The following is a 12,326-nucleotide window of genomic DNA, read 5'->3' on the forward strand; positions in this document are numbered from 1 at the left end:
TAAACTAAGCTTCCTGAATTGCTTTTGGAAAACTAAGGTTTGGAGAATTTTTCTGACTTTCATTCTGCCTGCGTCAGCATTTGGAAGAGAAACGGGGAACAATTAACAATGAAAAGAAACCAACTCTATTAGTAGTCAGTAGATTTGAGGGAAAAGGAGACAGAAAGACTAATGACTCTAACTTTTTAATTGTGTGAAGCCTGAAGAATTATGGAATTACCTAGAACTTGAGTTTTTCATCTTTTTTCATTTGATCTCTAGCCAAGTAACTACTGTAGAATAATTTAATATTCTCTGAGTCGTCAATAATAAGTCTTGCAATGTAATAGTTAAATGCACTTGAAATTTTGATGAGGTCATTAATAATATCTCTTGCCGGTGACTTAACTCTAGTTAATAACTTCCTTGTGACTTTTGTCAGATAGATTTTCCTGGGGGATATTAATTTCCAAAGGTTTATGGATGTCCTTCAATTGTTAGCCAATGACAGAAATAGCTTTTCTGCTGTGGCGTGTTTTGAGGTTTTGCCCTTACTTCTAAGAAAAAAGGCGATAATTGTGTAAACCAACTACTCATCTGTGTTTGGCCTCAAGCTTTAACCTAAAACCTGAAGTAATATTTTCTAAAAAGAATAGTTTCATGTAATTTCACAACAGCATGCCAACACCAACTATTCTAAAATGGCAGCCTGTTATTTTACAAGTTATATAAGTCTAATAGAGGAGAAAAAATCCTCTTACCACCTCTTTATGGGAACAGTTTCTTAGAATTTTCCTGACTCACACAGGATCACGTCAGTATGCTCATTTCTCATCTTCTACAGCTCATGCTACAGAACTAATCCAAACCTACTCCCATCCGAGGCCAACCCAAGTCTTCAAAGTGAGCTGTTTGTATCTGCTCTTTGGTGGGAATGAAAAGAGAAAGGGTAGGCAGAGAATGGTTCATAGAATTCTAGAACTGTTAAGCAGTGGAGCACCCTTCATAGTCGGAAGGAAGCACTTGAAGGCAAAAAAATAGAGAACAGTATTATATATTGAATGGTATACATTCAGAATTTGTCACCCCTCATAGGAACCTAGGGCCTCAATGCCTGGCCCACACATGTTTGTTGAATGAATGAATGAAATGAATAGAACTAAACCAGGTTTGGATTAATTTAAACATGATTGATATGTGACTGATAAAGAAAGGGGATTTAATTTCTTTTAGGTTATAGACCCTCCCCTTCTTTCCTCTCCTGTTCCTCTTCTAACTTTGTGAATTACTGGAGAGCCTCACCCCTGGAATTAGGAGAATCTCCTCCACTCTTACATTCTTAAAACACATTAACATATATTCTTTGAAATTTCTTCTTTAAAAAAAAGATAAAAAAGATCGAGAACTTTCTACATGTTTTCTAAGTTCCTTTGACCCTAAAAAAGTCCTCTTTTCTACTACACGTGGAGCAAAGGGCTGGGTTAAGAGACAGTCCTTTTTTGGGCTTCACCATCCTGTTGGGGGATGGGATACATTAAGAAAGGGAGAAATGCTGGTACAAACGAGCATATGCTGAAATCCAAACAATTAGCATGCCTGTATGCTGTAGCCCCAGGAGACAAGACACCTCATCAAGGGAGACCCTGGCGTGGGGTTCTTGCTCCACTCCACTCCATTCTTCCAGGCCATCATGCCACCAATCGCATCCTTACTTTATTAACTATAATATCTCCACTATCTTAGAAATTTCTCCTTAGGTCAGAAGGGCACTCAAAACTTTCTTATTCTAAGTAAACAAACAGCATCTACCTCGTTTGAGCAATGTCTCACCCAGCTCTTGGCTTGCCTTCCTTGGTCTTATCAAGTTTCTACAGTTACCACTCCTACTTTCTCCTCTGTCTTTGATTCTTCAACCATCAGTTCTTACCACTCTCTCTCCCTGAAGATGTTCTAAGCTGTCTGGTGGCCTCCCCACACCAGCTAAGATCACTAGGCCAGTCTTCTAGATCTTTCTGTCCTTGTTTTATTGGATGGACCGGTCCTCTTCGTTTGGCACCATTTCAGTGACCATCTGTGTTCTCTTTGATACTCTTTGCTCCCTTAGTTCTCTGCTCTCATTCCCTTCCTACTTTTATCACCACTTTCACCATCTCCTAAGGTGATGATTCCTTATTCCTCCAACCTTTTCTTAGATATTAGTGTTCTTCCTTCCTTAGTCCAGTTCTTTTCTCAATTTCTATGTTTTCTCGCAATTAAATTCACTCTTACGGCTTTATTTAGAACTTATATATTTTTTGCTTCATAAAAATCAGTCTTTCCTGAGCATCAGACTTATATATTCAACTGTCTGCCCCGAAGGTAGTTTTACATCAGGCATCATGCATTTGGTGCTACAGCCTGTGAGTTTTTCAAGGGCCTACCAACACCTGCGAGACATAAATAAATGAATGACAAACTCCAAAATATGAAAACAATCCTCCCAAAGCTAAATTAATAAGTGTTATTTAAAACACAACATTATGTCAATTTCATCACAAAAATAAATATTATTTCAAAAGTTCAATTTGTACACAATTAAAGAGTCATAACTAATCAAAAATTAAATGAGTTGCAAAGAATTTCAGAATTCAAAATTATAAAAATCCTCTCACATTTTTGTTGCAAGAGTTAGATTTAATGTGGGATGTGGGTAAATTTTAATATGTTTGCTGTGATGTGGGTTAGTGCTTCCAGAAATAAGAATGCTTGGGACTTTGAAGGTCTTACAAACAGCCCCACTTCCTGTATTATCTCCATCTGGATATTCCACAAACATCTAAAACTTGGCATGTCCAAGGCCAAATCCATCTTCTTCCCTCTCTGGTATTCCCTATTTTAGTTGGCATTACCCAGCCACCCAAGTTGGAAATCATCCTTGGCTTTATGATCTCATCCAGGACTCTTCATATTCCTCCATTCAATTGATCGCCACATCCTATTGGTTTTATCTCCTAATAATGTATTAAATCCATTCATTCATTTCCTTTCTTTAACACTGCTGTAGTTCAAGCCCTGATCAACCTTGACCTTTGCAATAATTTACAAGGTATCGTCTCCCTGCACCTGCTCTGTCTGTTCTTTCCTTACAATTGACTTAAACCACATTAGGCCCTGTCAAATGCTTTGGTGGCTTGCTAGTGATTACAAGAGACACTTCATGTGCATATCAACATGTAGGATTATTTTCCCTTGGAAAGGAAATATTCTTACCCTACCTTCTGCCAAATGCTGTGTGACAGCTCCTGATTCTCTAGGGCCTCTTCCTCCCATTTCCCTGGACAACCATAGAAGGAAGCTCCTGAGCATAGTAGCTATGCAAGGCCCTGGTAACTTGCTCTTACTGTTTCCCCAAGTCTTACTGTCATCTCTAACTGCCTGGCACTTGTCAGTTAATCAGCTGTCTCTCCTTGCCTCACGGTTTGCTCAAAATGACCTCCCTGTCAGGAATGTACCTTTCTACTTTTCTCACTTGATTAGCTGCAATTATTCTTGATGATTTGGCTCAGGTTTACCTGTTAAAGAAAGCCTTCCAAGAATATCTCAAACCTGGAGAGAATTCTCTCTCCTCTAGTATCCATACCTACCTCTATCACAGATTTACCACACCTTATTGCAACAATTTATTCACATGGCCCTTTCTGCCCACTTGACACTAGGTCATGGGATGGCAGGGATGCAACATGGGAGTCATCTTGTGAACCAGCCTTCTGTTAAGGGAGCCATTTCCCAAATATTATTCACTCTGGGAACTCAAGTCTTGACTAGAGTACTCAGGTAAAACACACACACCACTCCCAGAAATCTATCTAAAAAAGTCCCTGTGAAGTGTTCTTTAATGCAGGTTTAATCAAGAATGAATGGGTATGTTCTTTTGAGTGGGGCCCTCATGTAATTTGCATAACAAGTAACAAAATCATATATAACCATGAAGGGTATATTGCAGATATTAATTTCTAATTGCTCCTCATTAAGAATCTGCTAAAATCCCTTGGCCAGGTGTGACTAGGGAATTGTCTCTGTCCTGGTCTGGTCCAGATGTGTTTTTCCTTTAATTGTCTACCTTCTGCTGATCCTGTATGGAGCCTGTGTTCTTACGGTCTCTGATGTTTTCACATAAAACTCATTCCCTCTTATATTAAGGTCCCTATGGAAAATAAGTCTCATTTTCCTTGTCTGCTCTTGTACAATGCCCATGTCCAAGTTTGAAATAGAGTCTTCATCATCTACGTTTAAGGGGGTTGTTTTTCTCCAGCCTTCTGCCAAATGCTGTGTGACAGCTCCTGATTCTCTAGGGCCTCTTCCTCCCATTTCCCTGGACAACCATAGAAGGAAGTGGACAAGACAGGTAAAGAAAATGAGTGAGGAGACAGATTTGTTTTCTGATGGACTCCTAAGAAGGACTGCTGGATTTAACAGACAAAAACCCAGGATGTCCAGTTACATTTTAATTTTAGGAAAAAAATATATTTGTGTGTTTTTTTTAGTGTAAGTGTAGTATTTGGAACATACACTAAAAACCAAAATCCATTATTTATTTGAGATTCAGGTTTTACTCACATCCTTCGCTTTATCTGGCAGCACTACTCTTCAGTTGCGCTCTTGGACCCAGACACACTTCATGTGCATATCAACATGTAGGATTATTTTCCCCTGGAAAGGAAATATCCTTACCCTACTTTTCCAAAAATGAAAGATGCTGTCTTGACTAACTTTAATTTCTCCACATGGAGCATGAGTCCATAAAATAGTTATTTTCTTCACTCTACAGTTAGAAAATTATACCACATTTACAATGATACCTTATATCTGACACCACACCTGGATTTTAGGGAGTCAGGGATGTTGGGCTTTGTGGGAAACCAGAGGCAAGCACTTGATCTGAAGGGGGCACCACTATTCAGCTCCATCTTGCCAGTTACAACAGTTTCAGTATTTTCAGTCCATTTCTTTTTCAAAAGAAATGCCAGCTATCCTAATTGCACGTGAAAACCCCAGAATTTTAATCACTGACAACTAACTCAACTGTTAACAGAAGCAAATGAATGCAAACTAGAAGAAACACACACAACACACTGCAATCTAGCTTCTTGTTCTCTTCTCCGGCTTGCTGCCTGGGAGTCCTGCACTTTGTCCTGATGTCATGGGGCAGAGAGGAAAAAGATCATCTTTGACAGAGGTAGCGTTTCTGATGACTAGACTCCTCCGTGAAACACAGGTGCCACAGTAGCAAGGGCCATTTTCCACAAACCTTTTTTTCTTCCTGAATTTTCTCCTTCTTGGTGTCCCAATTAATCAGGCAACTGTCTTGCTTCCCTGTCTCAGGCAAGTATGTAGCATAGAACAAAGGATGCAAACAACTACCTTTACTGGCTTTTGTTTTCACAATTCCATGCCCTGGGGGAAATTTTCAAGGGCTATCTTTAGAGAGGTTGAGGAGAGAGGGAATGGCCCTGAAGAAATCATAAAGAATGACATTCTTCTAGACTAAAAAAAATAATTCTCAGACAGTAGGAAAGGGGCAGAGGTTTGCGGTTTTTGAGAGCGGTGCACAACATCCTTCTCCCTGCCATCACTTCCTGGCAGTGCTCCAAGGCGGCCAGGTCCCAGGGGGACAGCGGCAGAAGAGGCCACGAGTAAACACGGAGCTCCCCGGAGGCACAGCACAATCCCATGACCTGAGGGGACCTTCTGAACAGAGAAAACACAGATCAGAACTAACCGATCTTGACAGTCATCGGAGAATAAAGGGGCTTCCCATTTCAGGGTGCTACTTAAGACCCAGGAAGCGATAGAATGCCGGGTGTGAGGGGAAACCCCAGAATGATCATGGTTGAATACTCCAGCTGCACAGTGTAATGGGGACTTGGAACTGAAATTAGTTGCTTTGTAGAATAAAAAGGAATCAGCCGAGAGGAAGAGTAATATCCACCTATAAGAGTGTATAGTTGGGGTTCCTACCTGCTGCCCTTGGTTCTTCCCATACAAATGTATAATGTGCCAATAACATTATTTGTACCTACTTTGGAGGCAGCAGGTCAAAACCACTAGTTATACATTTCTCGTCATCAGAGATATCAGCACACTTAGTCAAGCTCAGGCTTTTTCACAGGCTGTAAGATGGAAATATAGAAACTTGAATTTTTTTGCATAATAAACACCTGTGCCTTTTCCTAGAAAATCCTAAATAACTACCACTTGCTAAACTTCTGATCTCATGTATGTTTTCCCGAGCCTCCAGGTAGTGTCAGCTGTATTTAGCATGCACCTGTAGCACAGCACTTGCAATTAATCCTGAGAACAAAGGAACCTATGATATAATAATAGTGGTGATAGTAATCATTACTGTAATATGATTATGATTTCACAAATGAGGAAACTATGGCACAAGAAGTTAAATAACTCAGCCAAGATTATACAGTTATCACAGACTCCCTCTCAGAAGTCTGGTTCCAGAGCCTGAACTCTAAACTGTCCTCTCCATCTGCTGCCAGGCCTTTGCGTAGGCTAGTCCTGCTTCCTGAATGCTCTGGACTTGACCAGATCAGCCTCCCCATTCTGTACTCTCAGGCCACATACTTTCATGAGGTTCACAAAACTTCATAAGGATTTAATTGCTTTTTATCTCCCCACCCAATTGTGAGCACACAAAGGTTGGAATATTGTGAAGTTTTTGCTTATTGAGGGAAAATGGGTAGCTGCCTTTCCACGCCCATTCTCCTTTTTCCCAGAGGATGGAATTACAGCCAGGCACATGGCACCCAGCTACCTCCATCACCCAGCCTGCCCTGTAGTTATGTGTAGTTGTATGAATAATCTCTGCAAATAGAATGGTGGGCACAAAAGATGGATGTCACTTCTATTTCTCCTTTCTGTTCTTGCCAGCTGGGCCCCATTGTGACCCAGTGTCCACCATGCAAAAAGAATGGGTGGCAAAGCTTTTGGAGGATGGCATAATGTGAGGGAAGAAAAGGGTCTCCAAATGACCAAGTGGTGTAGAAGATCCACTAACCTGAATCTTACCTAACATTGTTACATGAGAAGGAAATGCACTTGAATCTTCTTTGAACCACTAATTAGTCTGGTTCTCTTTGTTAGAGTAGACTCTAACTCACCACTGCATTTCTGGAACCTAGCAAAATGTCTGGCACAGAACCTGGGCCTAACATAGATTTATTGGGCAACCAGCTGAATCTTTTGAGTAGGCAGCATAAATAAATGTCTTCCCCATCACTCTGTGCAATGACTCCTTGAAAGCTGGGACTGTGTCTTCCACTTCAAGCACAGTATTGATCAGAGAGTACACGACCAAATAATGAATGAAGAAATAATAGAGAAAAGGTATAGCAATGTTATGTTCAAGGGACTGCGAGTCAGGGGACCTGGATTCTAGTTCTGTTTCTATGTGTGTGATCTTGAACAAATCACCTGGTTGTCCAGGCATCAGTTTGCATATCTGTTAGATGAAATGCACTAAAAAGTTTCTTGTTGAAGGTTCTTCCAGTTTTAAAAAGTCCATGATTTTATATACTATATTTTCTATTTTCTGGCAATCTCTCAATTTATACTCCTTGGATTCCAGTTCCTACTAAAGGCTCTACTGTAGTTCTTTGGAATGATTATTTTCATTATCAAATAATGAAGTCTTACTCTGGGCGGGGCACTGTACTAAGCATATTAAGTGCATTTAATGCTTACTGTAACCATATAAGGAAACACTGCTATCCCATGTAACAGGTTAGCAAACTAAGGCTCATAAAGCTTAAATATTTTCCTAATGTCTCGTAACTGTTAAGTGCTAAATGTAAGAACCAAATCTGAGTCAAATTGTTCATTCACTTATTCATCCATCCATTCATTCAGCAGCTGGTTATTGAGCACCTACTATGTGTTAATAGAAGTCACTGTTTGAAATGGTAGAATTATAGCAGTGAACATGACAGACATGGCCCTGACCTCATGAAGCTTAAATCCTCGCTCCCTAGCTGGGGTGGGGCAGACAGTGAACAGTTAAGGACATTAAGAAGGAAATTTCAGAAAATAAGAAATTATATGAAGAAGATAAGGTAAATCAGTATGTTAGGGACATGAGAAAACTAGAGTAGAAATGAGTTTTAATAGGCGCATTGAGAGTTCTATTTTAGGAACATTAACTTTGAGATGCCTCTTTGGTATCTAAGAGCACATACTACAAGTGCTACTATTATTTGTTGAGTGCCCTCCATGTTCATGGAACACATGGCTGTTCCTTAAATATATCAACCTAATGAATCTTCAAAAGAATCCTATGAGGCATTATCCCTATTTCATAGATGAGGACACAGATTCTATAAATCCCAATGTTCTGAAGCAAGTAAGTGGCAGAGTAAGGATTCAAGCTCATGCACTTTGGCTCTGTGGAGCCCATGCTTACTTCTACACTAATCTCTCTGGCCAAAGAACTGTTAGATGAGTGAGGAGTCCAGGGGAAGAGCCCGGACAGGCAGTGCTTGGCATATATATGGCCTTAAGACTCCTGGACAGGACCCAATAGCAGAGAGACAAAGATAAGTCCAGCCTAAGTCCTGGGGCACACCAGAATTTTGAGGTCAGGTGGGTAGCCTGGGATAGGGCAAAGCAGGGGTGGAACTAGGAGAAAGTGGAATAGCTGGAGAGGAGAGAAATACTTCACACAAGGGAGGTGGTCCTTGTGCACGGATGATTGCTGAAAGGTCAAGGAAGGTATGGACAGGGAGGGGACAGCATGGAGGACGGTGTTGAACTTGTCAGTGTGAGGGGATAGAAGTCTAATTGGGGTTTGGGAGAGAATGTGAGCTGAGGAAGTGGGGCATATATATAAATTTATGTAAGTAACTCTTTAGAGAGTCTTTCTATGAAGGAGATCGTTGAAATAAAAGGATTTTGTAAAAAGAGGAGGATATGTGGCCCTGGGAGGGACATACCTGCACAGCGACATTCCTCCATGCTCATGTACTTGTACAGGGACACAGAGCATGTCTGGTTTCCCTGATTCCAAAGCTCATGCTCTCAACCTCTATGCCATACTATTCCCATAATTACATTAAATGGGAAGTGAGTAAATAGACCTATTAATTTTGAAATAGACTCCAGATGTGATTACAAGCAATGAAGCCATAAAGCTATGTCACTTATATAAAGGAAATCCTCAGGGCTGGCATCACACTGTCAATTTCTTCATCTCTTCACCTCACTTAACCATCACATAGACAAACTGGAATTCAGGAAGTGGCAGGGGCCTTTTAAAACAGCTTCACGTTTGCCCCTAGGATGTCTGTTTTGGAACCAAGACTTCAGCCTCAGCCTTCTCTGAACTGTGTGACATCTGTGCTTGGGTAGTTCAGAAAGCCAAGAAGTTGCCTCATCATTTGGGAACTAGACTCTGCATATGCATAGTCCAGCCTTAGTCAAAATAGAAATAAAAGCTTTGTTTATTTTGACACATTAACATTCAGTCATTTCCCCAGCAAACATTTATGGAGTGTCCACTCTCTGATAAGCATACCGTGCTAGCCACGGATGATAGACATCAGTCAGAAGACACAGCTCTTGGCCCCAAGGACCTCTCAAAAGTGGAGTTAGGAAAATGCCTTTTACAACAAGATGTCCTAGAGCAAACTAAACGCACTGTGGGTGACATCACAAAGTTCTAAGGTGCCCTTGTGAATGAAAGCAATTTATGTGTATCAGGTGTGTGCGGTGTGTGTGTAAATGTACCTTCTAGGGAGAGGAGGTTGGAGCTGGGTCCTGGGGGGTGATTGTGATTCTCCTGGCACAGCCTAAGCAAATGCACTGAAGCGCGTCAGTTGGGTTCATCTTGGGAGCTGCCAACAATACTGAAAATGCAGATGGGCGGTGAGGCAGGGGGAGAGGTGGAGCAGCGCTGCGGGGGATGCAGCAGGAGCTCACTCTGGGAATGAAAGTTGGCCCAGATCCCCCCTTCCTTCCTTCCTTTTTTCATTCATTCAGTTAACGATGAATTTTGAGGGTACTAAGGGCCTGTTTGTTAAGGGTACAGCTTGCCCACATGGAGCTTATAGTCCAGGGTGGAGGATGTTGGCTGCTGTGCCAAGGTGGGAATTTGAGTGTTTAAGACCTATAATACGATGATCAGATCTGTGTTTTGAAAACACATCTGGAGGCCATGTGGAGGGTGACTTGAGAAGGAAGAAAGTAGAAACAGGGGTATTACTTGCAAAGTGGGGCAGTAGTTTCAGTAAAGAATGATGGGGGGTGAAATTATGGCAACATAATCGAGCATGCTGGCCTTTGACCATTTATGACTATTTTATTCACTCATATAGGAAATATTTTTTTGAAAGGCAGCTCAGTGTATTGAACCCAGTTAAGAACATGGGCTTTGGAGCTGCATCTTGGTCCTGCCATTGATTATCTGGGCAAACTTGGAAAGTCACTTCATTTCTGTGCCCAGGTCTTCTCCTCTCAAAGACTGACATCACAATAAGAGTACCTACGTCTACTGGCTGCCCCAGGTCACACAGCTGGTTAAGCGACTGCTGGAATGGGTTTTAAATCAAGGTCTCTGTGGCTTTAAAGCTGGGGCCCTTAACCACCAAGCTTTCCTGCCTAACAAACACCATTTGCCAGATTTACTTGTGGTTCTCCAGGGTGGATTCCCAACTGTCCCACCTGATTCAGATCTTGTAACCCTGATAAAATAGAAGATTTGATTCATGATTGAATCAAGCGGATATACATGGTTGAACCAAATATTAGTAACACCTGTTTTGTAAAAAGCTCTGTTTAGAACCCATGTTGCCAAGGAAGAAACCAACAAACAGCATCAGCAGCGTCATCTTTCCTGTCTTCCAGCATCTGCTACTCTGCGGCAGTGGGGCAGGCTGTTTAGGTCCACACATTGAGGTGGAAATTCATAAAAGGAGGCTGATTTGTATTTTCTTTGTCAACAGATCTGAACTATGAGATTTGTCTTCTCTTTTCTTCTTCTCTTTAAAGCCAGTTTGACTTATTATCTTCAATTTGTGTAGACACAGCCCTGGTGATACCCTATGATGAGTTTGGTATTCTTCAAGATCTAAACACACTGAGGGTGACTTAAGGACAGAGTTTCAGCTTTGCTTCTGACTCTCCTTGGTTTTGTGGGCTTAAGTTAATGTTATTTGAAAGTTGTTTTGTGTGTGTGGTTGAATATATACTATAACTTGTTCTTTTGTGACAACAAGATTTATACTGGCGGTGTCTCTCATACCACTGGAAACTGGAAGGCAATCTGCTGTGTGAACCTCTGAGAGTTTTAAAAAGACAGCAGCCATGATTCGCCAGTGATGGCTTCAAACTGCCCTTGAGCCTGGTTACAGCCTTGTGCCCCTGTCTCATTGGAGGTCAGAGTACAGTCTATCAGGTATTTAATACATCACATATGAATTTAGAACAATTCCCTGCCTTCTTCTTAATTAAGATTCCTTCAGTGAGTAAGGCTTCAGGGAAAAAGAAAAGGATCTGATGGCATTGTATGAACTACCAGTTTACTTCCCAAGTTTCTGATATTTTTCACTTAAGATAACTTGGCTTGAAAGATGAAGGGATTCGAACAAAGTATAGAAGCTGGCATTCCATTTTGTATATCATTTTGGCTCCAGGGAGCTGCTCCAGGTAAAAATGAGCCTGTGAGGTGTAGCTGTTTTATGCAAGGGCTAACAATACTAGTCTTTTATAAATCATAAATCCTTTTAACCTCAAACTATTTGGAGCCACCAACTGTAATCTATAAGGCTTCCACTCACAGGGATTTCATTTCTTAGTGCCTTTCAGGCCATTAGGCAAATATTTATATGAAGTTCTCAGTTATTAGGGAATTTCAAGTCATTTTGTGTGGAATAGAAATTTTTTGTCTATATCTCAGTTGAATTTTTTTATATGAATTTTATGCTTCTACTTTTGTCGAAATACTTTCTGTAATTTTGACAGCAATTTGATTTAATTTCGTTTAGGTAAATTTGTAATAGATGAACCTTCGTTGCTGTTCTGTTTTTTTTTTTTTTTTGGATGGGGAGAATGGTGAGGTAGACAAATTATCACTGCATAATTCTTTTGGTGGTCTTTTTCTGCACCATGTGTGTTTCTTTTCTTGAAAACAAATAAGAATCGATGATAAGTATTACTTGATATTCTGTAACAGTTAGGATCCTTTGGCATAAGCAATAGTAAAGAACTCTAGAAAACTTGAGCAGGAAAACAATTTACTGGGTACTTACAAAATCAAAGAGAGGGCTAGAGGATTAGGCTCTCATTAATAGAGGAATCTGAGCCAG

General features: G+C 40.7%; 1 long non-coding RNA gene across 1 annotated transcript in view; it reads left to right on the forward strand.

Annotated features, from left to right (window-relative positions):
- The window catches only part of LOC118970314 (uncharacterized), a 396,329-nt gene that overhangs the window by 264,669 nt on the left and 119,334 nt on the right, over positions 1–12,326 (forward strand). The gene's annotated exons all lie outside the window — the stretch shown is intronic.

The sequence above is a fragment of the Manis javanica genome, chromosome 10, assembly GCF_040802235.1.
Source record: "Manis javanica isolate MJ-LG chromosome 10, MJ_LKY, whole genome shotgun sequence".
Classification (NCBI taxonomy): domain Eukaryota; kingdom Metazoa; phylum Chordata; class Mammalia; order Pholidota; family Manidae; genus Manis; species Manis javanica.